At 49.2% G+C, this 27,951-nt stretch overlaps 1 long non-coding RNA gene across 1 annotated transcript; it reads right to left on the reverse strand.

Moving 5' to 3' along the window:
* Positions 1 to 744: 744 nt before the first annotated feature.
* Positions 745 to 27,949, reverse strand: LOC308182808. The gene is made up of 2 exons (XR_013942097.1): positions 27,873 to 27,949; positions 745 to 3,259 (listed from the first exon to the last, which is right to left on the reverse strand). It is a non-coding gene; the product is annotated as an uncharacterized lncRNA (long non-coding RNA).
* Positions 27,950 to 27,951: the final 2 nt, after the last annotated feature.

Genomic DNA, 27,951 nt, shown 5'->3' on the forward strand with positions numbered 1-27,951 from the left:
TCGTGGACTGTGTTATAGACCTTGCCATTGCGGATACATTGCAGGCGTGAAGGCTGGAGAGCGGAGAGATGGGGCGTGTGACATTGATGGGAGCTGGAGCGGGGCTGGCGGGCAGCGGCGAGCAATTCAGATGATAGCTGTTTAGGAGAAGCAGCACAATGAGGGCATTTTTAGATGTTCAAAGCAGATCTGCAGGCCAGTGGGAGATACTAAATGTTTTCTTTTTTCTTTTTCATTTTTTTTTCCTTTTTTTAACCATCTAAGAGAAAAAGGAAAAGGGAATGGGAAAATGGAAAGGGAATGGGGAAAGGGGAAAGCTTACTTGATCACAGGGGGATTAATTTGCTTGCACAATGACCAGGATAACCTTTCTAAAAATTCCGAGCTTAAGCATCTGTTCCTCAAGCACTGTAACTTCCTGCAGTTTTCCAGCTTTCTGGTGGGGTCTGGAGCCGTGCTGGCCTGGCCTCAGCAGCAGCCGAGGAGCATGGTTGGAGGGGATGCAAGATAGAAACACATCCACAGAGCGTGTTCCTGCAGCTGCTGATTATTACTAGGATGTTTTTCAGAAGCATGGTGCTTCAGAGCATAAAGGCCATTGTCAGACATGACTTTCCCCATCCTTAATCCTTTGGAAAGTCTAGCCCTGTGGGTAAACATGCTCAGGCTCTGAGGCCCTTCAAGGGTCCCTGGGTGCTGTGCTAAGACAAATTAATTTTATAGCCCCACTAACACAGCTCTGTCACGGAAGCTCTGTGAAGGTTTTGCCCATGGGTTATCAATGTGTGCTGCAGGTGATTTGTTAATGAGGATGCCTGTTCCTTGGGGTTGTTAAGTGGGGTAAAAACAGAGCTGAGGAGGGGTTGGGTCTGTTCAGGAGGGGACTCGGGCTGAAGACAAGCAGACTCTGCACCCCACGGCTGCTTCTCATGCCTGCTCCCCCCCGGTTCGCTGCTCACATTCTGGTGACAGCCTGGGTAATGCAATAATGTTCAGGAGCACGTTGCATACACACAATAAAGGGCTTTCAGCTTTGCTAAACACTTTGCTTTTGCTCTGGTGTTTACCTGACCTGGCAGCCATTTATTGCTCTTTCAACTGCTCGCATCTAAACATTATGGCTTAATTATATTTTAGGGAAGCAGCACTTCAGAAATATGGAGCTTGCTGTTTCAGTCGGGATGTGCATTTACTCGGTCCTCGTTTCTTTACTGGATAAAGCAATTTTATCTGTACTTGACTTCATGGAGTTAAGTTATAAAGTGGAGACATAAAACAAGGGAGAGGTAAAGCAGGACTGGAATAAGGAAGAGAAGAAGGTCCTTGTCCTGGGGCTGCCACGGACCTGTCCTCGTGCCCCTGGCCCCCTGCACCAAGCATGGTGCCCCCTCAGGGCATGTGCCACTGAGGAGGGGAACACAGAGAGGGACGATGAGGGGTGACACTCAGGACAAGCGATTTGTTCAGTCTCTGCTTTTTCTGCTTGCTCATTGAAGTACAATATGATCTTGGATAAACCCAGACCCTGCAAGCCAGCGACCGCCGGAGAACAGCCAAATCCAAATATAGTTTGGTAACTAGATTTCTCCCTTCGCTCCCTAGGGCAGGGCTCCCGTCCTGTAATTTACTCGGACGGTATGTGGAAATGAAAACAAAGAGAGCATGAAAACAAAAGCTCACTGCTCTGCACGGCCAGTAATCGAAAACTCCTGACACTAAACAGAAATGAAAATGTTAATGGCAAACACCCAAAGCAAATGTATTCCATATGCAAAGGATAGCCATAGGCTGACAAATACAAATGTTGCCTTAGCTACAGAGGGAGGAAATAAAGAAATGCTACAGCAGAGAAGAAAGTAGATTTCCTTCCTGCTGAGTGCAGCGCAGCTCCCTGCAACCTGTGGCTCCCTTTGGTTCTCTCTGGCCAGAAACAACCATTACGGATCTCTGCTGCGCTGGGATGTGTGGCTGGAGCCTGCAGCAGCGGGGGGGGGGGGGCATGGAGCACGTCTCCTCCTGGCTCTCCTGCTGTGCCAGCCAAAGGTGCCCAGCAAAGCCCTGCTACAGCCACCACTGCTGGTGAATGGTGGGAAACCCCGGCCACGCACAGTGGGGACACGCACATCCCCTCTAACCAGTGTCTGCGGGAACGGAAGGGGGAAAAAAGCAGCTGAGAGCAACACCCATTAGCGTGGTGCAGCCAGCACCGCCGTGAATTGTCACACTGTTTGGGGGAGGCACGCCATCCATTTCTCCTGTGAAGGTTCTTGAGTCAGAATATGAGGCTGAGATTAACGGCTTAAAAATAATACACAGAGGTATAGCAAGAATACTGAATGTCTCGTCTGCAGCCCCTAGGGAAATTAGTCTAATGCTTGGCAAATGTTGGACAGCAAGGGGATTGCTCTCTTCTCACAGCCCCAACTGCTGCCGCTGGGATGGTTTATAGCACTTTGTCTTTTACGGCTGGAGCTCTTTATGGCTCTGGTGTTTTTAATAGCGGTAGCAATTCCTCCTTGCATACAGCTTTGCTGTCACGGACAAGGAGACCTGGTGATTAGGGTGCTAAGCTGGGACTTCAGAAACTGGCCTCACTTCAAGCCTTGCTCCCCCACGGCTTTGCTGTAAAATCACGGCCGCATCACCTGGCCAAGCAGCGGTTCATTGAGAAACAGCAACGCTCTCGCCTGGCCTCTGCTCTCACCCCAGCTCCTCAGATGCAGGTGACACTTCTTGAAACTCCTGAAGGTTTTTCTCATCTCTTTTCCAGACTTGCCGCATGCCTCCGAAAGCGGGCAATTTTCACACTTCCTGGGTTTCACCACAAGCATTTCTTACAGCTCCATCTGTGAGTCTTAATTAGTGAATTTACTGACAGAAACTTTATTAACGCAGCATTTCGGCTTGCTGGCAGTGCCTCGCGCCCTCCCAGAGCGGCGCCGTGCTCAGCAAAGCGCCGTCCCCGGGGGCAGAAGGGTCGGTGCAGGTGCCTGCGGGAGCTCCCGGCCCCAAGGACAGCTGGGGGGGGGCACGGGGGTCTCCTGCCGGCGGCCAGCCAGGAGCAGATGGCAGCTGCTCCGCGGGAAGCAGCAGCAGCACCTCTCAGGCTCTCCATCACGGCCCTACGCCCAGGCACCCGCCTGCAGGCCACCAAAACCAGAGCCCATCTCCTGTGGGACAGGTCCCCAGGCAGCAGTCACAAAAGGTAGAAACTGGGGTCACCACAGGACCTTCCTCTTTCCTTCAATTTCTTCCCCTCCTAGTTTAAAAAATAAAAATAAAAATAAAATAAAATAAAATAACAGAAATAAAAGTTAAATGTGAAGTCAAAACAATAAGGCATGGAAATAGCAGAAATAACTTAATTAAGTTTTTAAAGATTTCCATGCTTGAATAAATTAGCCTTCCTGCAAATGTCACAACAGTCAGAAAAAATGTGTAATCAATGGAGCACAATGTTACTTTGCTCTTTATTTAAATGAAAGCTCTGGTGGCATGTTTCTTCTGCCACTTTTCTGAGTCCCTCTCTCTTCCTCCCCGCTCCCCACCTTCTCTTTGCCCCCACGCTGAGCTGCTCCAGGGGAAAAGCTCCAGAAAGTTAAACATCAGCTTTTCTCTGCATTGCCAATGATCGGGAGAGGTTTCATTTGCTGTTCTACCCACGACTTCACATCTCCCCTATAGCTTGCGAGGCAAGCAGCTTTGCAGGGGAAGTGTGATAAACCATTGCTGTGTGCTGTTGACACGAACAAAAAGGAGGGGCCACTGCTGCTTTTTTTTGTCAATTAGGCAAAAAAAAGGCACAGTCAGCGCGAATGCTGTGTGCTGCTGTCACGGCTGAAGGGCGTTTAGCTCAGGGCTACGTGAAAACTTCCCAGCTCTGCTCCCCTGCCCAGCTCCACGAGAATGCGGCTTGTGGGGTAGCTCAAGGAGAGCAGAAAACCCAGAAAGAGTCCTGGATTAGCACCAGCTGCAGGAGAGGAGCGGCTCAGAAACCGTGTCCACCACCTTCCACAAGATCCCGGCTTTGGAAGGAGAGCATTAAGGGATTGGTGCTGCGTGCATGCACAGGAGAGGTTCCTGTAAGGCACAAAAAGCTGCACACCGTGCTTCTGTTAAAGCTCGGTTACAAATACTGTGTCCAATTTCAGGCTTCACACATCAGCGAAGGTGTGAGCCAACTGGAGAAGGTTCAGGGAGAAGCAACAAGAGCAATCAGAGATTTTAAAACATTGATACATGATGAAAGTTGAGGAAAAAGTCAGTTTGCTTATTCTATAGAAAAAAGATGAGGGGAGACGTGAAAGCAGGCTTCAAACATTTAAAGGAAAGCTCCAAAAAGGAAGAGAATAAACAGTTTTTCATGTTCACTATGAGTATGACAAGATAAACATAAACTGCAGCAAGGAGCATTCATGTTAGACATCAGAAACACACTTCTAATGGCAAAGCTAGTAAAAGCTTTGAAAAGAGCAAGCATCCAGTGAATGCCTCTAATGGCACGGCTAGTTAAGTCTTGGGATAGATTGCCTGGGGAGAGCATGGAAAATTCCCTTTTCAGGGAACAGATTGGAGAAGCATCTGTCAGGAAGAGTTTAGGTGGGACTGGTCATGCCCTGGAGGCAGGGGACAGATTAGCTGGCCCTTCGGGATGAGCATCCAGCCCTATTTTTTGATGCTGGTTTGTTTGCAGCTCAGTCCTGAATGCAGCCAGCATGCAGTGATGGGACATGTGTTGGCCTGGGACACCTGGGAACAGGTTAAAATCTTGGTGTGAAACTGACAGTTCCAGAGCCTGCCCAGTTTTCTTTAATACTGCTGAGAAGAAACTTATCTACTTGATAACAATTACTCACGTATCAGAAATAGACTCAGGGCATCGGTGTATTTTGCATAGGACACCATATGGGCATTAAATAATAGATGCTCTCCGTTACTTCAGCTGGGTCAGAGCTGAACCCTGGTGCTGCAGGAGAACAACAGGCTCAGTGGCTTCTCCTTCCTTTATTTCCTCAGGCACTGGAACTGCGACTCACATTCAGTATGTCCCCACGATCAGGCTGGGGCTCTCACTTGTACCTCCTGGACCGAGCGCACACGCTGGGTCCATGCAACAAGGACTGAAGGAAACCACATGCGCTGCCATTCGGGTGCGTTCTGAGTCCCTCTGGAGCCCCACCTCAGGGCTATGATCCTTGGTTTTCTGGAAGGAGGAGGACAAGAGCTTCCTCCAGCCCCTGGTCAGTCGCTGCTTTCCCTGGCTGGGGCACGGGACTGGCCCCAAGCAGCAGCGGGCAGCTGGCTGTGCAAGCACGTGCCCGTGGGAGCAGAGCAGAGCTCAAGCCCCGGCTGGACGGCAGCGTTGTGCGTTTTCAATCAGCTTCCAATCCACTTGGATAACTATAAGGGCGAACTATTGAGCGGCTCTTCGCTCCTCTGGGAGCTGAATCCTGGGACGTGAGTCCTGCTGTCTGTTAGCTGCAGTATGACATACACTTTCTAATAAACTGAATCAGGAATATAAGGTATTGGAAATTCTTCTAAGACCATTTTGATTGTCCTCGAAGAATCAGTGGCCAGTGCTGAAGTCCCAAGAGGACAAAAGCGACTGCCAGATTAAAGTAAAGAGGAAGGATTTTTCTTCTTTGAATCAGCAGCCAATTAAATTTTCAGCACAACAAAAGCGAAGGGCAAACTGTTAGACTAATGGATCTTGCTGGCTGATCCCATTACCACCGACACCACGCTCTGCTCCCAGTGCTGGTGTAGTGTAGCTGCCAGGGCTCCGACGGGGGAGCATGGGGAAACCCAAGATGACTGAGGAGCATCAGAAAGGCCCAGAAAAGTCAGGGGAATTGAGTTCAAAGTCAGTCTCAGAGCACACACGCTCGGTTATTAACATGCACTCGTTCAGGCTTAAATCCTCCTTTAAGTGGAGCCTGAACTTATTGTCTTTGTGTGTTTATCATTCACAGATTTCTTTAAAATTGTTAATGCAGAATGGTTTACAGACAGCTTCCGCTTGCTCCTGAATTGTGAGTTTGTAAGCCTAGTAATGCATGGGAGAAATCATCCAGTGGGGGAGCAGCTTAAAACAGAGCAAATTCTGTTCCAAGAAGTCTCACGGGTGCAGAGTTCAGTTTCCATTTAATTTTGACTAGCTACAGACAAGAAGTAAGGATGAACTAGCTGGGCTTTACTCATAGTTGCCTGAATAATTAGAGGTGGTTGACAAGCTGGGGGGAAAGGCTCGATGAAAATTTTGCCTTTTTTTGCCAAAGCCTCAAGTAGTGTTTAATTTGTCTGGAAATATTAATGAGCTTGCACTGGGCTGTAGAAATCTTTGTTTGTTTAACTTGCAGCAACCCACCCTTGTTGGACGCATTCCCATTTGCCAGTTTTTGATCAACAAAACTCATTTCAAGTTTAAAGAAATATTCTGCCTTGGGCTGATAATGCTGCTGGCCCACAGGAGGGCCGCGGGTGGGAGGAGAGAGGAGCCAGCACTGGCTGCGGGGGCTCTCGGGAGCGGGGGCGAGGGGCTCCTCGCTCATCTCGGAGCCCTTAGGAGCTGCAGGTCACCTCGGTTACACGAACACGCACCCAAAGGCTTGATGTGGATATAAATGAGCACCTATGATCAATGCAGCTCGCTGTAGGTAAGGCAAGAAGTCTTGTGGACTAAGGAGGTTTTAATTTATGGCTCTTTATTCTTTGCTGAGCTTAAAGCTTTGCAATGACAGAACATTTCTTTCTGACTCTGCCCTTCGCCCCCTTCAAGGCTACTGAAATACATATAATATAATGATAGAAGATATGTCTTCAGACTCCTCACAGATTGTTTACCAGAAAGACAAAAGCCTGGAAAGTTACATGTGTTAATTGAAGATAAATCTTTCCTCCCCTTGCAAAATTTGGGACAATTGTTACTAATGACCTCTTTGGATCTGTGCCCAGGATGCAGAGATATCATCTCCCGGTCCCAGTAATGAGGTTGCAACTGATCCTGAACAAATGGCAAAGTTATTTAATAATTATTTTGTAAGGTCTGCTCATGACCTTTCAGCTCGTCAGGATAAGTAGTGCCAATTTATCACCAGAGCTATGTGAAGGGGTTTGATTATTTGAGATGTTTTTCCTGGCAGGAACTTGTTTTTCCCCCTGTTTTCTGAGTGTTTTAAGGGATCCACCTTCTGTGAATACAAATATGATTGCTGCCTGACTGCATGTGGCGATGGATTTTTGCCCGGGGACGAGAGCATTTTTCCAGTTCATCCAAGAAACAGAGAAGACCCAGACCCTTTCCCCGTTGCTGCAGGAGCTGAGGACCCTGAACAGACCAAATGAGCCCTGTTCTGCAGCAAGGACAGAGCGCTCCCAGTGCTGGACTCTGCAGGTTGGGCTCTGCAGCATGGGAAGCTCAAGAAAGGTCATCAAGTACACTTTTCCAGTGGAGATGGTGCAGACAAAATAGAGATGGATTTATTCCAGCCTGTGTTTGCTGAGCTGCTGGGATCCTGCTGGAAAAATGAGCTGGCTGATCCTGTGTTCAGAGAGCCTGCTCTATTCCCCACGGAGCCTGAAATTTATGTTTTTTATCATGATAAAGAGCATGAATGATATCCATAAAGGCTGATCAGGGACTGGACTCTAGCTGGTAAGAAGTGCCTCTGCATCAGGAGGAAGGTCTGTTTTGCCCAGCATCTGAACCACTGCTCCAATCAGCCACAGATTCCCACGTGCGGGTGGGATATTCGACCCAAAGAGCCTCCAGCTGTGCCCAGGCAGCCCCGTCCCCGCGCTCACTGGGACCAGGTTTGGGAGGAGGCTGTGCAGCTGCTGGCGTACACGTGCTTACAAATGCTCCTGGGCCAGGCCGGCATAGGCAGCACGACCATGCACGCACAAATCCTCTCCAGAGGCAGCAATTCTGCAGCCCCTGCAGGCTGTGCGCTACAGCTTGCCACCTCAAGACGAGTGCACTGAACTGTTTTCCCAGGTTATCTTCAGCTCTCCTTCCTCTGCTCCCCCTGCCCTGCCCACTCGCTCACAAATCCGGGCAGGATCAGCCCCATCCCAGTGCCCGCCTGCTCCCTCCTCCACCGCCACGTGTGCCAAGCCTCTGCCTTCTCTTTTCCTGGGGAAAGCAGCCCAAAGCCTCTTACAAAACTGACTTATAAGCACCCCTTGGCTGTCCTGTTTGTATAACCATTCACAGACAGCCTTGCCTTTCATTTCCTTAATCTTAAATTGCATCAAAAAGGCAGAGATTAGAGGTAAAACCTCAATAAAAGACTGAACAAAAGCCTTTGCCCACATTGGATCCTTATGCCTAGCTTTGCCTGATTTTTTTTCTCTGCTTGTCTGACAGGCTGAGTATCTGAACCTTTAAAAAAAAAAAAAAGAAAAAAAGAAAAAAAACACCTAAGATTAAAACACTATTTAGAAAAGGCTGTGCCAGTTTGAAATCACCTGTGGTTCATACATTAAACATCAAATGTACATTAACTCTGAATTATGGTCATGAAAAGCAAATCCTTTAATACCATTTTCTGTGTTCCACAGGCTGAAGCTTAGCATTAATAGTCCTGTTTTTTCGCAACCCAGTCAATGGAGTACTACTTTCCTGCCTTTTATTATCCCTCCGCATTTGGAGATGTTCAAATGTTCCCGCTCTGGGAAGAAACACACACACACACACGCAGAAAAGCAGAAAGTGCAAACAGAAATGTTGGCCGGGCGCCTGCTCGCCACTGCCAGCTCTCCCAAACATTTCCAAATGGCGGTGGCAGCTGTCAGTGTTTTGCTGGTTGTTTAAGTGCATCTCCAAATGCCAAGGAGCTGATGCTACCTTCTTCCCTCTCAATGAGCAGAACGGCTCCAAGAAGGAGGAGCGGAGAGGAGCGCCTGGAGAAGCCTCAGATCCCACCCGCATCAACCCGCTGGAAACCTCCACGCTAGGGTTTGCCTTGCACCGAGCTGCCCACCTCACTCTTTCTGTAGTTTTCAGCATCTAAGAAAATAACCCCCCCCCCGGTGCTGATGGGGCTTTCCTTTGGTTCCCCTCGGCTTTGCCTCAGCCCTTCCTACAGAACAGGCGACCGAGGGGTGTGTGGGCAGGGAGCAGCGGGCATCACTGCACACCCCTGCGGTGCTCAACGTGGTGCTCGGAGAGATGGCTGCCAATGGACCAGAGCCAATTCATCTGACATAGGGTGCAGCCCAGGGTGTCAAAAACCCTTCAACCCTGGCACCGATTCAAAAATATAAATCTCCGGCAGATTCCCAGGGCATGCTGCAGAAGTGAAGTACCTGTCCCTGGAGGAGGAGCGCAGTGAGGGATCGTCTCCAGTTTTATGGGGCAATGGCTGGGGAGCAGTTCTGTTTTGACAGCACAGCAGCTCAATATTACGCTTGTAAGATATCTCCTCGGCACAGAGTTGGGTTTACACTTAACAACTTGAGAGAATTGTCTGATAGGCAACACAGCAATAAATAATAAATCCCCCAACTGCACTTCTGTCCTAAAATAACACAACAATTAAAGAACAGAATAGCAGCAGTGACAACGAACAAGGAAATCAAAGCATTGACACAGGTTACTCAGACAGACACCCTCCTGGGTGACATTGCTTTAAAGAAAGAAAATGGTGTCTTAAAAAGGTACCTGGAAAGGGGAGGCTGAACCCCTGGCGCTGAGTGGACAGCATTACCTCCAGACACAAAGGAGCCAGCTCCTGTTTTTATTTCAGACCGTTATTGAAAGTTGTCAGAACTTGTCCTGCTTTTCTCTTTTTATTATTCTTATTATTATTAATGTGTAAATAAAGTGCCCCAGGAGTGTTACCGGCACACGGAGTCTAATCCTGGGAGATTAATTTATGAGCGCGGAATAGGGTGAACCAAACTCGCGGCTTCTGTAAATTGCTGTCGGTTACAGCCAAGCGTGCCAGCCGCAGCAAAACAAACAGGACTCCAAACGCCTCGCTCGGAGGCAGGGGGGACAGGAACAGCAGCCCAGGAAGATAATAAGACACTGAGTTTGGTGTTTACGTACAGCCTTTCTTCCCAAAGGATCTCTGAGTGTTTTGCAAGCCAGACTCCAGCTCTGCTTATCCCTGACAGAGGAACAGCCAGTACCGGGTTCCCAGCGCTTTTCTAGCAGTGCGTATCAGATTGCGTGCGGGGAAAAAAAGGGGAGGCAAGACCCTCCAATTATTTTTCTCTAGCACAAATGACCATCAGGAAGGATTACAACCCGTTTGTTCCAGGTCCAGTAAAAGCAAGCAACAAAAAGACCTCCTCGCTCAACCCTCGCCCACTTTCCTGCCAGTGCTATAGCTCCCCGCCAGGCAGCGTGGGCAGAGCCCATCGCAATGTGCCTGAGAAGGCAAATGTCTCGGTGCAGCTCAGCCTGCCTCCGTATGTGTCCCCTGTGCCCCCCGTGTGCCCCTGCTGTGACAATGCCACCTCCAAGCAGCCAAGAAGAGTGCCTGGAGCGAGCCCGTCTCAGCCCTTGGTCTCTAACTCTGGCTCCTCGTGGGGAGGATGCACGTGGGTGACAAGGAGGGCTTTGGAGGGCGAGTGCTCACAACAAGTGTTGGTGGCATCACATCAGGGGCCTGCACAGGGACGTGGCTGCAGAGGCCAGAGTTAACATTTTTGGGAGGCGAGGAAAGGAGAAGCAATTCCTCAAAGCAAAACAAGCTCTGCCTGTCCCTTACCCTCTCATCACCCTGTAGGCTGCAGGTTATCACCACTGAGTTTTACTTGCAATTTACTTGGTGCACCACAGTGATTTTGAGCAGGAAATGCCAGCAGAAGGAACCAGGGGAATGGACCAGTGCTTCTGCTTAACCCAGCAGAGAGACAAGGAGAATCCAAACTGGGGCCCCCAGCACCTGCTTCCAGGCTGCCAGGTGAGGCACTGCCATTGCTCACCCTGACCTCTGGATGCATTTCAAAAAAAAGCTCAATTTTTCTCTAATGCGTCCAGTTTTAGCAGGTCCAAATGCTCTCATATATGTGGAGAAATGGGCCCTCAGCTCTCCCGTCTAAACAAGCCCGAGGTCCCCTGCATCCCGAGCACTCCGGCCCCTTCCCCAGCTCCGCAGCGCTGCCCACGGTGGGAGGCTGGCTCTGCTCTGCAGTTTTCTTCCTCTGTTACCAAATCCCAGCTTCCGCAGCGGGACTTTAACCTGATTTATTTTTTATCTTCCAAACATTTACTTTCTCATGTATAAATATTGAGTTGTGTGGAGGCTGAAGCAAATGCCCGGTGCAGACGAGCAATGATAGCAGCAGCACTCTGACAGGGTTATTTTTAAATACAAGCTTTAAAAATTACAGGGCTCCCAAGATCTTTTATTTCTCAGTCTAATTCCTTTTTTCATTTGTAAAAGACATAACAAACATGTTGCTTCTGACTTCATTGATTATTTTCCCATCTCTGCCTGTGGTTAAGCGAAGAAAAGGAATTATTGCTTATAAATAGGAGAAATCTTCACGCAATACATTAAGAAAGCAGCCCCTCAGCTACCAGAATTCATGGTAAAGTATTACCTCAATAACACAGTCAGGGAGACCAACATGGAAATAGTAACAGCTGCTTTTGGGATGACCGCTTTAAAAATGGTCACATCCTTATCATTAATATTGCATTCCAACAATAACTTAACTTGCTAGAGCTACCACGGTCTGTCATTATTTTAAGACATTCTCTCCCGTTCCTTTCAAAGCAGGTGAGCAGCACTGGGGTTACGTTTCCCCCTGAAGGGGGAAGCCCTCGGGCACAGGGAACTGTTGTGCCCAGGGGGCAGAACAGCCACCCCACCAGGCAGGAATGGGGCAGACAAACGAAGAGGAGACTTTTCCCTTTCACTTAATCCCAAGAATAAATTATGAGATGCCTAGGGCTGCAGTTGGGAAGAAGTCTGGTGTCCCAGGCCTTCTGCCTGCACCACAAACAGATTTGCAGATCAGCCCCCAGAGGCTCCGGGCAGGCTGCACACCCCCCCAGGGCTGGCTGCCACCCTGCTGGCTGATGAGCAAGGGGTGCCCTTGGGAGATGGAGGGTTCCCAAGGAAGGGCTGCCCCCTGTGTTTTACCTTAATGAACCCCAGCATTTTTTACCAAACACGTTTGCTCCTCAGAGTGCTGCTCTCTGAAAGTTTCTTCCCGAGCCTGTTGCTTTCCAGGATACCAAACGCTTTGTAATTGCTGTTCATAAAGGCAGTGGACAGTATTGCCAAGGAAAATAACTCCTAGCTGTAAATCTTAATAATAAAAATCATCAGACCCTTGCTTTTCTATTTGGACACAATGCCCTAGAGAAAGCTGTATGCCTTCCCTAGCGCTCCCCTCCTTTCCTTCCCTCTCTCTGCTCCAAAAACCCAATGCAGCTTTGAAGACAAGATTATTGCGAGGATATCAGGGGGCACAGAGGCTTGCCAGTGTCGGTGATGTGAAGAACAGCTTTCTGAACCCGGAGCTGCAACGAGCGCACGCTCACGCAGCCAGGTGCTGTGGGGTCAGAGCCTGGCTCTGCAGGAGGAACGGGGACTCGGAGCTGCTCTTTCCAGCCCCATGCCTGCCACCCGCAGTGTGCACAGAGCTGAGATCAGCCCCTCCGAGTCACAGCGGGCTCTGGGTGCAGCAGGACGGGGCAGGGACACCCCTTCCCTCTCTCCATCCTCCCCGCACTCTTCAAGGATGAGACACAGCAGGCAGAGAGGCTGGTTTTTTCCTTCTTCCCTTCCTTAAGGGAGTGGTTGATTAATCCTTTCTGAAAATTACTGCCTCTGAAGCATTCCCATTTGGTCATCCAAAAACAGAGACTCCCCAAATCACTATTTTCTTTTCAAATTACAGACCAGAAGCTTTTACAGCCACCTCAGTAGTTTGCATCTCTCCTAAGGCAGTAATGACTGAACATGTTAAACATAAGATGCCTGCTTCCTGGCCTCCATGGAATGGAGAAAAATTATTCACAAAACCAGCTACTCACACATTATCAGCAGCATATATTTTCTTATTTTTCCTTTCTTTCTGTTTTTTTAACCAGAAAACATGGTCATTGGTTTGGGAAAAAAAAAAACAACGAAGATTTTTTAAGCAATGTTTTATTTCCAAACAAAGATTTTTCTCAGAAGTTTGTATGGGCAGAAAGATGTATTTCCCGATCAATACCATGAGCTGCTCCAGCGGCCGAGGAGGACCCTTACAGGGGAGCACCAAATCACCTCGAGAGGCAGCACTGTGCCCTGTGGTTCTCGGCTCTTGCATGCGGTGTGAGCTTGGCCAGGAGCCATCAGGGCTGGGAAGGTCACATTTTGCACAAGAATTACCTTTGTACCGATGTGGTGATTTTATACGTATTTTGAAATTGGTTACTCATTTGAAAGGTGCATGTTTTTAATTTAATCTTTAAATTCAAATGCTTTTAGCTCCTTTTCCCTCAACAAACTTTTCAAACAGAAAAACTTTGGGGCAGTGGCAAGTCTGGAAAGACAGAAAGCTGTCTAACCCGAGCTGACAAAAGGGAAAGCAAACGTCCCTGCTCAAACAAGTTCTCCCGTCTGCACTGACAGCTTGCCAGGCATGCGAGATAGCTCTTTTGATAATATTTAATATGGCTTCGATATAATGATGTCACATTATTTGCAATGACACTGGATCACTTCTGGAAAAAAAATTGCATGCTGTGCCTATCACTCGGAGCTGGAATGAATTACGGCTCCTGACAACGGCCATCTCGCCTCCCCGGCTGTGCTCTGCCAGGAGTTCCCCACAAGATTACTGGGGTATGAGACTGTAATGGTACAAGCAGTCAATAATTCAAGGGTTATTGATTGAAACCAGCCCTATTCTTTTTTAATTTATATGTTATCCAATTTTTTTCCACCTGTTTTATTTTTTTTCTTCTTCATCTGAGGGCTCCAGGGCTTTCTCTCCTGACAAAAGCACCTGCTGGACAGGACTGCCTCATATTCAACTTATTACTTTCTCCCATTCTTTAAATTGCCAAGGTAATTCACGCAGCACTTACAGGAGCAGTGGTGCCACGGGGAGGGCAGGATTCGGGAACGGCTGGTCCTGGCCCCACGCAGCACCGGGTCCAATGCCGGTACTCCGGGGAGGAGAGGGGCATCCCCAGTATGGCCTGAGAGCAATAAGGGATGCGAGGCGCCGGCAGCACCATCCCATTCCCTCCACTCTCCACCAGAATTCAATTATCTCCTCCCCATCCGTTTCACCTTGAAGGCAATGAGCAAGCTCCCCGTAACAAGCAGTTTAGGCTCGCAATGTCCACAACAAGACAATTTTAACCTTCATTCTGCAAATCGCTCCTCATATGTTACATTTCATAAGATCTAAATGACCCATGGCTCTTCCCTTTATATTTTACTGTCTCCCAGACACGGCTCTCTCTTTTTTAACCCACGGTTTTGAATGCCATAGCGTTTCCTTGCCAAGGCAGGGGACTACGTTCCTCTCCAGCTCAGTGTTTCTGAATTTTTGTTTTGTCACACCGCTCTGTTCCTAATGAGCTGTTAATGATATGACCATTACCTATGCAAATTAGGAAAGCAGATTCAGAGGGTGTTTTTTACCTGGAGAGAGAGGCTGCTCCCTTAACACAGGAGATAATAAATCATGCTAGTGTTTTTGTTAAACTGCAACTCTTATGGGACCCAATTCGCTACAAATCTCTACTGCAAGCTGCAGCAGCACAATCAACACCTTCTGCAAAATGGCACTGGACACTTAGGCAGGGAAGAGCCAGCTCTACCTCTGTTTTAATTAGATGAACAAATAAAATGTGATGTCTAAATGCCCTCAGCAGCCATAGCCAGGCTGCTCGGCCGTGATCTCAGCAGGCGGTTAAAAGCCCCTTCCTCTCAAAGTGTGGCTTCAGACTTTGGCAAAGGCTGCTGTAGCTCCTGGACCACAAACCAGAAAGAAGAGCAGCTCTTCTGCCCCTTGAAGCTTTACCTTTGGAGAGCCGGGCCACCAAGTGGGCTGTGGGGATCTGGGGAGCCCTGTGCAAGGGATGGGGCCACCTTCTTGGTGTCAGCTGCTGCAGAGCGGCTGCGCGCCATCCTCATGGCCTTGCTCCCCAGCCACCAGCACCACCTCTGGCCTTTATGTTATTGCCACACCACACAAGACTGGGGTTCCCTTGTGCTCACATGGACAGGAGATGCCAGCTGTGGCTCACACTGCTCTGCTCTCACCCAGGACGCACACAGCACTGGCGCACGGTGCCCGGTTTTTCCCCAAAGCCCCCCGAGCCTGTCTTGGGGTATTTCTGGGTTGAACCCAGGCACTCCCCTGAGCTCTCTTAGGAAGATTAGATCTCAGCTTTCATGTGTCTTAAAGCCTGGCTGGTCGTAGGAATCTCTCTCCAGAGCACTTACCCTTCCTTTTCTTTTGGTGGTGTTTAATTAAATATCTCTTTGTTTGAAGGAGCCGCTGGTGGCTATGAGCTCTCCTCTGCTTTATCAGTGAGCACAATGAGATAACTGTCCAGAATCTTGCCTGACCTTTCTGCAGCTCACAAAAAATGGTATTCAGTGGTTTCGTTCTTCTATTCTCTCACATTATCTCTTGCTTTTCTACTCTGTGCCGCACGCTAAGGTTTCTGATAGTGACTTATGAGTTGCTATCAAAAATATTAAGAAGAGAACCTAAAATATCCCTGGCAGTTTAACAGCCTTGAAAACAGAATGGCCTGTCTCTCGCTGGCCATTGCGAGCTGTTGCCAAGAGCATGGAAGGTCAGACTTTAATGAACTGGTGAGAATTAAACAGAAGAAATGAAACTGAAAGGTGCCCTAGTGGCTTGAACTGACTTTAAAGCAGCTGACCTTCAGAAAGAATGAAACAGTTTTGGTTCTTAAATGTTCAAGAGTTGTTTTTCGTTTCCTTCTTTGCAGCACAATGCTTCTCAGATGAACGGCTGTGCTGGCCGGACCACCGGTGCTCGGCACCTGGGTGCAGCTGCTACCTGCAGATGGCTGTGGTGAGGGCATGGTGATCCCCTGCCTGTTCTCCTCCTCCTGCAGAGCTGAGCAAGCACCCAGCTCCAGCCTGCCAGAGGCCAGGCGTACGACTCCTCCCCAAGACCCTGGCACCCATGGGCACCCAAGGCCAGAAGCCATCTCCCCTCTCCACACATGCACAAAGCCTTCACCAGCATCGTCCTGGAGATCCGAGGCCACTGCTCCGAGCTAAGCTCAGCTTTAGGGCTACGAGGAGACTGCCGATGCTGAGACAGGAAGGCAGAGGGGAATGACTTGTGCACTAAGATTTAAAACTAAATTTCTAGATGTTTTCTGAAATTGTGCCTGGGAGGAAGAGGTCACACAGGAATAGCCGGGCTCTTTGCTCACAGAGGCATCCTGAGCTTTATAATTTTCCCTATACTTTTTACAGCCCAAACAAATAAATGAATAGGTAAAAATAATAAGGGTGGTTTCTTGTAGAATAATTGTTTCAGGCAGTTATTTATTAACGAGGAGAAACAACATGTCAACAGACAGCAGGTCTAGCTGTAGAACTAATGTTAGCAAAGGCACAGGTTACAAGCAAGCCAGGGCTGCTGTCAGTCTGTATTTGCTTAACTCTGTGATTGTCGGTTAATTACCCCTGCGTGGATGTGCTCCTCTGCAGGAAGAGCTTCCTCCTCCCCACTGCATGGATGGCATGCGGGGCACTCGGAGGGGCTCTGGCACCTGCGTGCGTGCGACTGCGGCACCCGAAACAGAGGAAGGAAATCTCCCCGGCACTTTGCAAACAGATCCAGGCTGTCGTGTGGAAACCTCATGGAAAGCCAATAACTTGGTGCTGAGATCAAGTGAGAGCTGAGTTGTGTCCCATTTACTGTTGCCTTCTGTACTGAGCTTTGTCTCTTTTCACTTCAAAGATCAGCTTTTTACATCTCCCATTATTACTGGGGGCCTCGAGCGATCACACGCATCTGGATGAGCCATGTAACAGCCCGGCCCCCTGCCCTGGAGGTACACAGCTCGGGGCCACCCTTGGCCACGCAGGCAGCTCCGGGCTGGCTCCGTGTCACTGCGACTGCAGAACAAGCCCGCGTGGCCTCCAAGAGCTGCTGCATGCCGTGAAACCCACATCACCTCCTCACCACCACCAAAAACCTGCATTTTCCCTGCTGGTGGTGCTACGCCCAGGCAGCTGGGCAGGACCAGGTGGTTTTCAGGTACCTGGCAGCCCTTCCACGTGCTGTGCTTCGTGAGCTCACATTCCCCAGCCTCGAGCACAGCTCCTGGACCTTCCCCCAGCATCGTCTGAAGCAACCAGGCACTTGGTCTCACAAGTCCCCCCCAGCCTGGGGAGGCAGGCAGCAAGGAGGGCTGCGGATGTGGCTCTGCTGCCTGTACAAATAGCTTCCTGCAGTCATTCGGTGGTGATAAGGGCAGGCAAGCAAAGTTAGTAAAATACAAACTTTCATTGAAAATATTCCTCAGCATGACGCGTATCAGCAGCAGCACAGTGAATAAATCCATTTTAATGGAATTATCCATTTCAGTTCCCAACTTAATTGAGCTTTGCCCTGCAACTTAGCACAAGGGTGCCTCTCTTAATTAACCCCATGCAGGCTGCAGTGTTTTACTATCACTTACACACGTACCCAAAGGTTAGTTTGAGAGACGATATCTATGCGACGTGATTTATCATGGTTTGAGAGCTCAACTGTCACAGGGAGAAATGTCCCCATTTTTTTTCAGCAGCACTGGATATGAAATTATGCAACTGCAGAGTGAGGAGGAGCTGCAGAGCCCATCAGTTGTGGTTTATGGGACGTAGCTGTCAGGTTTGGTTACTGGCAAGGTGTGTTGTAAGCAGAGCTGCTAACAAGCAGAGCCTCCAGAGCGGGGCTGCGTGGGCTCGCAGTGCAGTCGGTGCCATCTGCCTGCACGAGCACGCCGTACCTGTGCAGGGCTCCCAGAAGAGCTCACCCAAAGCCCAGCCAGCAGTGGGCTGCCAGTAAAACTCCTGGCATCAACAGGGGGGTGCCCGAAAAAAACCCAAGGGGTTTCACCGCACTGTAGAGCTCTGGGGCAGCTGCGTTTTGGTCAGTGCACAGCTCTGTCCTGGTGTCCCAGCACCAACAAAGTTGCAGGGAGTGAGGATGATGGGGAGGAGATGGGGTCACACGAGTAGACAGCCCCGGAGCACCACGAGCCCATAGCTTGCACCCAGGGAGCTGGCCAGGACAGCGGCCACCCTCAAGGACTGGAAAGACCACGCAGGCACCGGGCTTGAGATGGAAAAGTTGCTCAAGCTGACAAGTTTCCTCCTCCAAGATAGCATCTCACACTCTCAGGGACACACTAAGCCCAAAGAAGCCTGTCCAGCTACTTAATAAGTCATTGAGGATGAGTAGTTTAATTAACTTACCCAAAATTTCTCCTTTCTCTTTCCCATTTTTGCTATTAATATTTTTCTCTATCTGATAATGCAGCATAGTTAATTCTTTCTGGCTTTATAATGAATGATGCCGTGATGAAAAAAGGTTAGCAGTGCTTCAGGCAGCTTTTAATTATCCAGCTGAGCAGGTAAAAGCACTTTATTCCTTGCCTTCCCCCCTGCATGCAACACCTTTGCTTGGCAATTAACTGGGGAGCGCGGCAGCTCTTTCTGCACCTTTTTGGTTTCCAACAAGAGGAGCTGTGAAGCTCGTGGCACCCCCCCTTTTCTGCTGCTGCCCACCAGGCACAGCCTGCATCTCTGCTGAGGAAGAGGAGGGATGGGTGCCACCAAGGGCTGTGCTACATGGGACATGGCTGGTGCCCTGCCTGGGCAAGGGGCTGCCCCAGGGCCATTTCTTACAGCACGGAGAGGATGAAGAGGACACTTCAGCCCCTGCAGCAAGCACCAGCACAGCCAAGGACCTCTTGCCGCATCAGAAAACATGCGCTGGTGCTGCCAAGGCCAGAGCTTGCAGGGTCTGGTGCAGCCCTGGAAGCTTAGCCAATAAATTGAATATTTACAAGGCCATATATATACAACAGCACATCCGTAAATCAGAAGCAACTCCTAGCAAAACTTTTTTTTGGTATAAATAAATCACTATTTTTACAAAATAAATTAGGTGCCCAGAACGCTCATCGATCACCAGGCAGGTAAAGGAGCTCGGTGCGAGCAGCCAGGAGCTGGGGAGCGCTCAGCGCACTGCTGGGAAGGTGGCAGGAGACGGATGAGGAATCAAAGCGAGCAGAAGAAAATTTGCTTCTAATTCAGTTCCTCTGTTTTTAAAAACACATATATACTCCGTGACATTTGCTGCATGAAGGGTCAGTTATGGGGTGGCTTCAGAAACTCACAAAGCCAGGCGCTGTAACCAGAGCCGGGCAGCGCAGCCCCCGGGGTCCCCAGGCTGGGCACGGCGCTGAGCCCGGCCGCGTCCCCCAGCAAAGTCACCTCCGGCCTGCGGAGCACATTTAGCTTTGGTGAAGGCTATTGCAGCCGTTTGGGCTGTAAGTGGAATTCATAATCTCCTGCAATGACCCATGAAAACGGCCGCATTACACGCTTTCCCATCGAGCGTTTCTTTATCTTGGCTGCTGCAAGGCTATTTCTTTTCATCAGCAGCGTGACCCTGGCGGCACTCGCAGTGCCCGCCCGGCTGCATCGCGAGGTGGGGAAACTGAGGCACGGGCAGCGAACCCTGCCCACCTGAAGTCAGGGGTCCAGGTGAACTTCACCTCCTGCCCCACCACCAGCACCGCTCTGGCCAGGACGCGCAGCAGCCCGACAGATGTGTTTGTTTCCCTGCTTTAATTCCTCAATGGAAATGTCATGAGGACAATCACCATGGTGACATTTCGGCAGCTCCTTATAGAGCTATGCGGGAAATGAATTTTAAAAAATCCCTATTAAAAATGGAACGACAAAAACAATTTTCTGGTTGAAATTTGTTCGGAGAGGTTTTTACGGACTTCTTAAAAGAGAAATGTTCCCAGCAAAGAAAGTTTGAAGTGTTGTGTGTTGTAATGGTTTCATTTCTTTTTTAACGAAAACTCAGACTTTGCTGGAGAGATGACATTTTCTGTGTATTAGTAGATTGCAGAAATAAAACTTTGTTGAAACACCATTTACCAAATTTTTCTGTGAGAATCATTTCATACTAGGCTGCAGTGTAAGATCATTGGATACAACAGAAATGCTTCTGGCGTGGAAAACTAGGCATGGGTTGTATTTTTGTATGATAAGGCCCTAAGACAACAGGGAAAAACATGAATGCACTGCACCACAAATGCACCACAGGTAATTTAAAGCATTATATGAAATCCACTAAAATTAGAGCACCGATTAGTGCTACAAGGCTGGAACGATGGGCAGAACAACGGGCAGAACAACATCAGCGTGAAGAGCATTATTTTTTAGATGTTGCATATATGGAAAAAACTTATGACAAACTATTTTTGCTCAAGCCAGCCTGTTTTTTTCCATAAAAAACACAAAAGCTGGAAAACACTGACCAGCTGTGATAGAGCAGCAGCACATGCACTTGGAATTGGGGATGTTTACGTGCCACCGCCGTCTGACAGTGCCCGAGCACAGGGACCGGCCCTGGGGCCACCTGCGGGACCCTCTCCAAGGAAGCCCACGAGACACAGACCAGCTGTACTGACGGCTCCTGAAGCTTGTCTGAACGAACTGTTTTCATTAAAAATAGCCTGCTTGGACTCATGTGTTTCTGTGCGCTTTTCTGCTGTGTGTAAAAATATTAGCACAATCTTTGTTTTCTGTTTTTAAAGTGAGGAGCCTTCAGGAATGCACTAAATAACAGTCCCTGCCCCGGTGCACTGGTAAAGTGATCATTTAGAAGCTATTTCTTATCTGCCAGAAAGAAAACAATAAAAATCTCAGTGAAGAACAAGTGGGCTTGTTTCTCTTCACCTTCTCAGGCAGCTGGAGAAGTAACAAAGAGTGGCTTTCAGTTTTGTGCAGCCTTTGCCAGCGAGCTGAGCTCTGATGGAGCGATGGGACGAATAGATAGGGTGGATGGATGGATGGATAAGGTGGACAGATGGATGGATGGATAGGGTGGGTGGACGGATAGGGCACTTGTAGCCCATCCGCACAGTGCAGCTGCAGCTCAGGCACAAACCAGCCAGCAGAGCTGGGCACCGAGCGCACTGTCCTGCCTGCAGCTGCTGTGGCAGCTGACATGAAGCCAACCATCGGCTTTCCTCTCCTCCTCCTGCTCTCAGCTGTGGTACCTGCACCTCAGCTGCCCTCCACCACGGGGCCGAGCACAGCCGCTGCTCCAGAGGATTATCCCAGCCGAGGTTTTCTTCTCTAAGTCAGCGCAGAGCTTGGCAAGGCCAAGAGAGATGTGGGTGATTATTTGAGTCCCTTGTTCCTCCGACCGGCTTGTGCATCTCAAAAGAATGCTAATGTTCATGTCTTTATGAAAGCACTCGAGTTCATCAGCTTTGCAAAGAAGAGAAATTAAATCAAGATTTAATTGGGATATGCATGTTTTATTCATGGTACTATCCACAGGAGAAGCCAGACAGCTGAAGGTAAAGAAGAGGGGAAAAAAATCTTTTGAAAAGTTGTTTCTCTCTGATTAAATAGAGATAGTTTCTCACTTCAAAGGGAGTGCTCCTTTAATGTATTTTAAATGCTCAAACGCGCTGTTCCAATGGCTCTGTGCACCAGGCCACTGTGCACTGCTTCGGCCAGAGAGGCACCTGCTCCTGCAGCAGGCTCTGTGGATGCAGGGGAGAGGGCGAGGTGAGCAAGCAGGCTCCTTTCTTCCCCCATCTGTCCCACAGCTCCAGCACTGTGTGAGGGCACTGGGTGCCAGGCATGGCTCAGATCCTCCCTGCACTGGGCATTGCCCAGGGAAATGGGAAAAGCAGCTGGCTCGCAGCTTCTGGAGGGCACATAAGGAAAGAAAAAGCTCAATTTTTCAGGTCTGTCTTCACCAGTTTGGAGGCTGGGAAACAGCATTTCTTCCTTTTCTGTGGCTGCAACAGAAAGTGGGGAGAATGAATTTCATTCTCACTACCTCACTTCTGAGTGAAAGCCTTCCTTTATTTTTAAATTTGCATATTTTCATGTGTCTATTTTCAGGGCTACAGCAGACTCCAGTTGTGGGCAGAAGTTGTCAATGCAAAATGCCACACAGCTCTCAGGGGAATTTTTCCAGCTGGCTTTTTAGCCAAGCCAGGCAAGTTTCGCAACTGGTCTGAAAAGCAGTTTGCAGTGCTGCTCCTCTGAAAAAGTACACCCTGCTCTGCACCCTGCATGGGAGTGGAGCTGGAAGGGACGGAGAAGGTGGGACAGGACTTGCAGCACATCTAGGTAAAGGCCATCGGCCATGGAAGTGGGGACTGTGCACGTGCTTAGCACTAAGCAGGTGCTTAGAAAGAGCCCTGCAGTGGATGATCTTGAGCATGCACTTAAGTGCTTTCCCCATAAAACACCGCTCCCACCCCGGTGTTAGGTAGCTCTGGGTTTGCAGTATGTCAATGGGCTCTCGACACAGCCAGGGAAGATGCTGAAGTGACTGATGACAACCACCCTTCTGGCTGCCACGGCTACAGAGGATTTTTTCTTGTCACAAAGACATCTCTGCTGGAAACCTTTCCATCTTCCTCCTTTTCCAGGGCCTGGATACCCCTCCACTGAGAGAGGGGAGAAAAGCATCCTTCCCTTCTGAGGGCAGTGCCCAGCAGAGATGGAAGGAAGCAGGCAGAAACACTGAGAAGCAGGTTGCAAGAGGCAGCTGGGGGATGCAGAAGAGAAAAGCCATGGGAGGATGGGAAATGCAACACCAAAAAGCCACAAAAGCAAGGCTTTCAGGACTCAAGTTCTGGTTCACTTTTTAGATTGAAATGTAAATGTGAACCGCTGCAAGATAGCGGAGAATGGGGATCTGTGCAGCAATGTTTATGTCGCTCCTGGTGGGAATTTCTCTATAAAGGACCAATTGTTCGGCGCCTGTGCCTGACAAAAGTACAATTGGAAAAGTGGAGGAGAAAAGAAGAAAATCTTCTCGGTAACTTGTGCCCTTCAGAAGCGGCCCCTGTCGCATTCTGTGCCTGGCGGAGCTGCCGCTGCCTTGGGAGTCTCAGATCTTTGTTAAGAAAAGGACACGAAGAGAAACACGAGTCCTCCCGAAGGCTCATTATTCAAACTGCTCCAGACCCAGCGCACAAGTGCCGGTGACTTTGGAAGATGAACAATCTTATCTCTTGGGTGAAAAGGACCATTTGTTGTTTACTGTCCAGGAGAGAAAACTCACAATAGACACGAGAGGAAACTTGGAAAATATCAGAGCAAAACTTGCCGTGCGAGCTGCGACATGCGGAGAGCAAGGAGCGATGCTGCTGAGCGGGGCAGGGCTCAGCACAGCGAAGGGATGTTTTTCTAGCAAACGGTGTGGGCAGCTTCCTGGGCCCCAAAACTTATTCAGACATCTTATGGGTTTCTACTGAGAAACAGCTAAGGAAGGAGATGTAGATCCCACAAAAACCTGTGAGCAACTCTCCTAGAGGAGCGAGCCAAAACCTGCCTAGGCAGAAATTAAATGATCAGATTCTGTTCAAGCATCTGTCCATGAGAAGCATTTTCTCACTGGTTTTGTTCAGCCCAAAACCAGGCATCACCACATTGCAGGATGATAGGTGCCCCTGCACTTTCCGCCCCCAGTACCTGTGCTGCTGCTGGTGAGCAATCCCCTGCCACAGAGCAGCCCGGCAGAGGCACATGGGTTAATTTGGAAATCAGCTCCTGCGTTCATCCCTGCCGTTCCACAAATTGTGGGCTCTTTGGAGCCACCTCCCAGAGTGAGTCAGGCCTCCAGAGCTCTGCCTAGCTTAGATATTTCAGCCTTTGACTTTATCAAAAGCACAAAGCAAGAATGCTCTGTTATTCGTTTCATCAAAAACTGTGCACACATAAATGCGTGCATGTAGCTAAAATATAGTGCGCATGGAGAGAAACATATAATTTATTCTAGCAACTATATAAACAGTCCCTCAAAGAAAGGGCTTCTTTTACTGAATAATGCACCCAGGACCCTCAGCAAGAACCTCTGGGTGCAGTGGGAGGAGGGAGCACCAGCACCAGTGCTGATTTATCAGCAGCATGCTGGGTTATCCTGTCCTCTGGGGACAGGGGAGGAAGAGATTACCCAAAGAGAAATGCACAGGTCAGCGCCCATCTCCCTGCCAGAGGAATGTGGCAGCAGGAGCACACAGGAACATCATGGACCACAGGGTTGTCCTCCTCCTCCACAAGGAAAGGAAATGGCAGGAGGAGAAGGAAAGACAAGGAGAGAAAAGCACAAGCTGAGCGCCCTCACCCACCCTCTGGAGCAGCATCACAGCGAGCACCTGCAGCACGTCCTGGCAGCAGCCCTGCCTGGCTGTCCTGGGGCTGCTGGCAGATTTGCAGCCAGTGTTTGTCTTCGTCACTTGTTTATTTGGAGAACACGATGCCAGCACTGGTTTAGATGGTCTCTGTGGTAGCTGGAGGAGAGCAATCCAGGTCCCCGGAGAGCTGGCGGCTGGGCAGCGGCGTGACTCATCACGGGCACACAGTTAATCAAAAGAGGTTTTGCACCCCTTCTTCCCCCCCTCCTGAATGGCATCTCTTAATGATAAAAGTCCCCGTGGTTTATAATTACCAGTTTGACAAGTTCACAAGTTCTCTGTTAATTATTATAATTAGCTTTCACTCGGTGAGAATGCAGGAGTTTAACAACAATATTAACAATGGGAGGACTATTATCAAGAATTAACTACAAAGAGCCGACTAGAAAGAGTTCCTCCTGCCTGCCGGGGAGACCTATTAGTGAGGAGCCCTGCTCTGCTGTCCTCAGCCTTGCTTAACTCAGCACTGCCTTGAAACTCGCTTGGAGAGTTAAAAGCAACAGTTGCATCCGCAGAACTGGTAATGGAAGGGAAAAACTCCCCCTGTGCTGCTGCAAATAGGACGGAGATTCCAACCGGCAGATAGGAGGAAATTACAGCCGGAGGCTGCCAGGGACCGCAGCCACACTCCAGAAAGGAGCCTGGTGCCCCGCTTGCCCTGCTCGCATTTGCACGGCCACCCCCCCGGGGACAGCCGCGTGTCACGCGTGGCAGCAGCAGCGGGGTGGCCGGTCCCCAGGTCAGGCCCTCACCCGGGGTGCCCCGTGAGCCCCAGCCTGTCGGCAGAGGCAGGAGGGATGTGCAAAGCCCAGCACACAGCGAGGTGCAGGCCGGCACTGCTAAAAGCTGGGGGTTACTCAGCGCGTTCAGCGCGGCGCCTCCTGCGAGCATCCCTGGAGCCCAGGGCCCCCTCACCTCCCCGTGCCCGCCTGCAGAGCCCCAAAGCCAGGAGGGTACCAAAGAATTTTTAAGAAGTGGGAGCAGCCCAAAACAACACCCCAAGGCTGTGCTCTAGGAAGTACGCAGCACCAGACAAGGGGCTGAACAAATATTAGAAAAACATCAGTTTTCAGCACCCCATTTGCTGAAGAAAAACACACTGACTTCTCCAACACAGCGAGACCCAGAACAGCCAACACGGTGCAACTCCCTCGTTTCCAAGTTCAACTGTATACAAAATATTTATCCGAAGCGCAGGAGAGCCCAGAGAGGCAAGCTGTGCGAGTAATTAGTTATCTTAAGCTCTTTCACACCTGAAACAGGAGGTTGGAGGGTTTTTGTTTTGCTATTTTTTTTTTCCTGATCGCACCTTTGTGAAGCAGCAGCAATGACCGAGAAGCTTTGGGAATTGACAATGCCAGCAGAAAACACCTTCTGAAACGCACGTGAATGTACCTGAGCCTGGGACCCTACTTCCAGTTTCCTTGGCTGGAGAGCTTCACTTGCTTGTCAGGCAGCATGCACTTCTACACACGCTGTTTGTGAGAAATACTCAATTTCAAATACACTCACTTGTTTGTTTTTTTTTTTTTGTACTGTAAACATGTTTTGATGAAAGTCTCAGTGAAATATTTTGAAGTTTTTTGGAATGAAGTGCTTTAGTGTATACTATATCAATTTCCTTGGAGTAATTTCTGTCTGAGGGATTTAAATTTGCTTTTACATTCCAAAAGCAGAATGGGGAAAAGAGTTGAAACCACTAAGATTCCCTGCAGAGAGAACAGGCATTTCCCAACTACATCTGTTGAGGGAAGAAGAACTACATAGCTTGAGGTCTGTGAGACAGCAGCAAGATAAATAGCTTTATGCCCTGCCAGCCCGTGCTTAGACCTCTCCCCCCACACAAGTGTCCATGCCGCATGCCAAGCGCTTTCTCCTGGGACAACAACCCCTCAGCACCCAGCCCCGAGCACAGCAAAGCCCCTGACCCCGGGATCTCACAGCACTGCCCGGCGAACACGGCGGTACACCAAGGGCTGAAGCTGCAGCAGGGACTGCGTCCTTGCCAGGACCAGCTGCTCAGCACGCACACCCGCCTCAGTCCTCATCCCCGCTTCACTCTTAGCGGCAGTAATTTATTCATGAAATTCCCCAGGGAATAAATTCTTGCAAGCGTCTCAAAACTACAGACAGAGATAAGGAAAAGACCACAAAAAAGTCAGATGTTATATATACACACACACATATAATATTATATATATAGCAAGTGAAAATGCAGAAGAACAGAGGAAACAGTAACAGTGCAGGGTGAGTTCTGTTCACGTGTGGAAAGCATTCATTCTCTTTCCAGGGAATTGTTAAAGGGTTAGCATCAGGGAAAAAATAATTTTTAAATGAAGGAATTCCTTTTGCTTTGCCCTTGCAAACAAATCATTGGTTAACAGGAGCATCAGTGTGGAGATGCTGGACTGCTCCTCTCTAAGCCTTCTGGGAAACTCCTTTGAACACTTACAACATCAGAGCATAGGACCTGATTTGTTAGACAAGCCTGACTTTATTATTTTTTTAAAAGGGGGATATTATCTTCTGCCTCCAAAGGAAAGGGGAAGAGGAAAAAGCCATTGATGCAGAAGGATACAGAAGGGGGTAGAGATACAGAACCTCATTATTAAACAAAATAAATAAAATATACTAGCAGAAAAAGTGTCTTGGCTTTATTACTATATTCTGTCCTCTAAATATTTCATTTCCAACTAATGCACGAGCCAAATGGAAAAAAAATCAAGCAAAACTGCACTACTTAGAATATACTTAATTATTGATTCAGCCAAGAGGGGAAAAAAAGGAAAGAAAATAGAGGGGAAAGAAAGGCAAGGAGCTGTTGGCGAGTTCTCTGTCCTGGAGCTGCTGTTTCAAACCCAAGCAGCTCTCTGGGGACAGCAGAGCATCCCAGCTGCCTGCAGCCCATGCGCTCCCTCAGGTGCCAGGGCTAGGGAGCCCCATTCCTTTAAACAGAGCCAAACGTTGTCCCTTTTCCTCCATTTTGCAGGCAGAGCCCAACACAAAGCAGGGCACGCTGCACACGCAGCTCACTGTCACCCACACTGATTTTTCTCCTTTTCTATTTCCTTTCCTGACTCCACTTTCTCAGAAGCACAGGCCCAGGCACTGCCAGCCCCAGAGAGGCTTTGCAGGGCAGAGAGGATCAGGACGGCTGCTGGTGCTCCAGCTGGCTGTTCTGCCAGTGCTCACTTATTCACCAGTCCAGAGTTTTGCTTCCTCTTAAAACCATTTGCACAAGACATTCCCAGAACATCATTCCCTCAGAAACACTGCCTCAGCGGTTAAAGCTAGAAAACACACTGAAGCAAAGAGCATCAACTCCTGCTGGCAACTGCCAGCATCCCTCCCTAGGGACATTCTGCCTTAGACAACCCTCGCTGGCTTCCCAGCTCTCTGACACACAGCAGCAGACACGGTACGAGATATGAGATCAGAAGCGACTCACCCGGGCTGTCCCCAACCTTGTCAGCATCCTCATCTTCCTCCCAGGACACAGCAGCACCAAACTGACCCATCCCCAACCA

Source organism: Anser brachyrhynchus, assembly GCF_964034855.1.
Source record: "Anser brachyrhynchus genome assembly, chromosome: 25".
NCBI classification, from domain to species: domain Eukaryota; kingdom Metazoa; phylum Chordata; class Aves; order Anseriformes; family Anatidae; genus Anser; species Anser brachyrhynchus.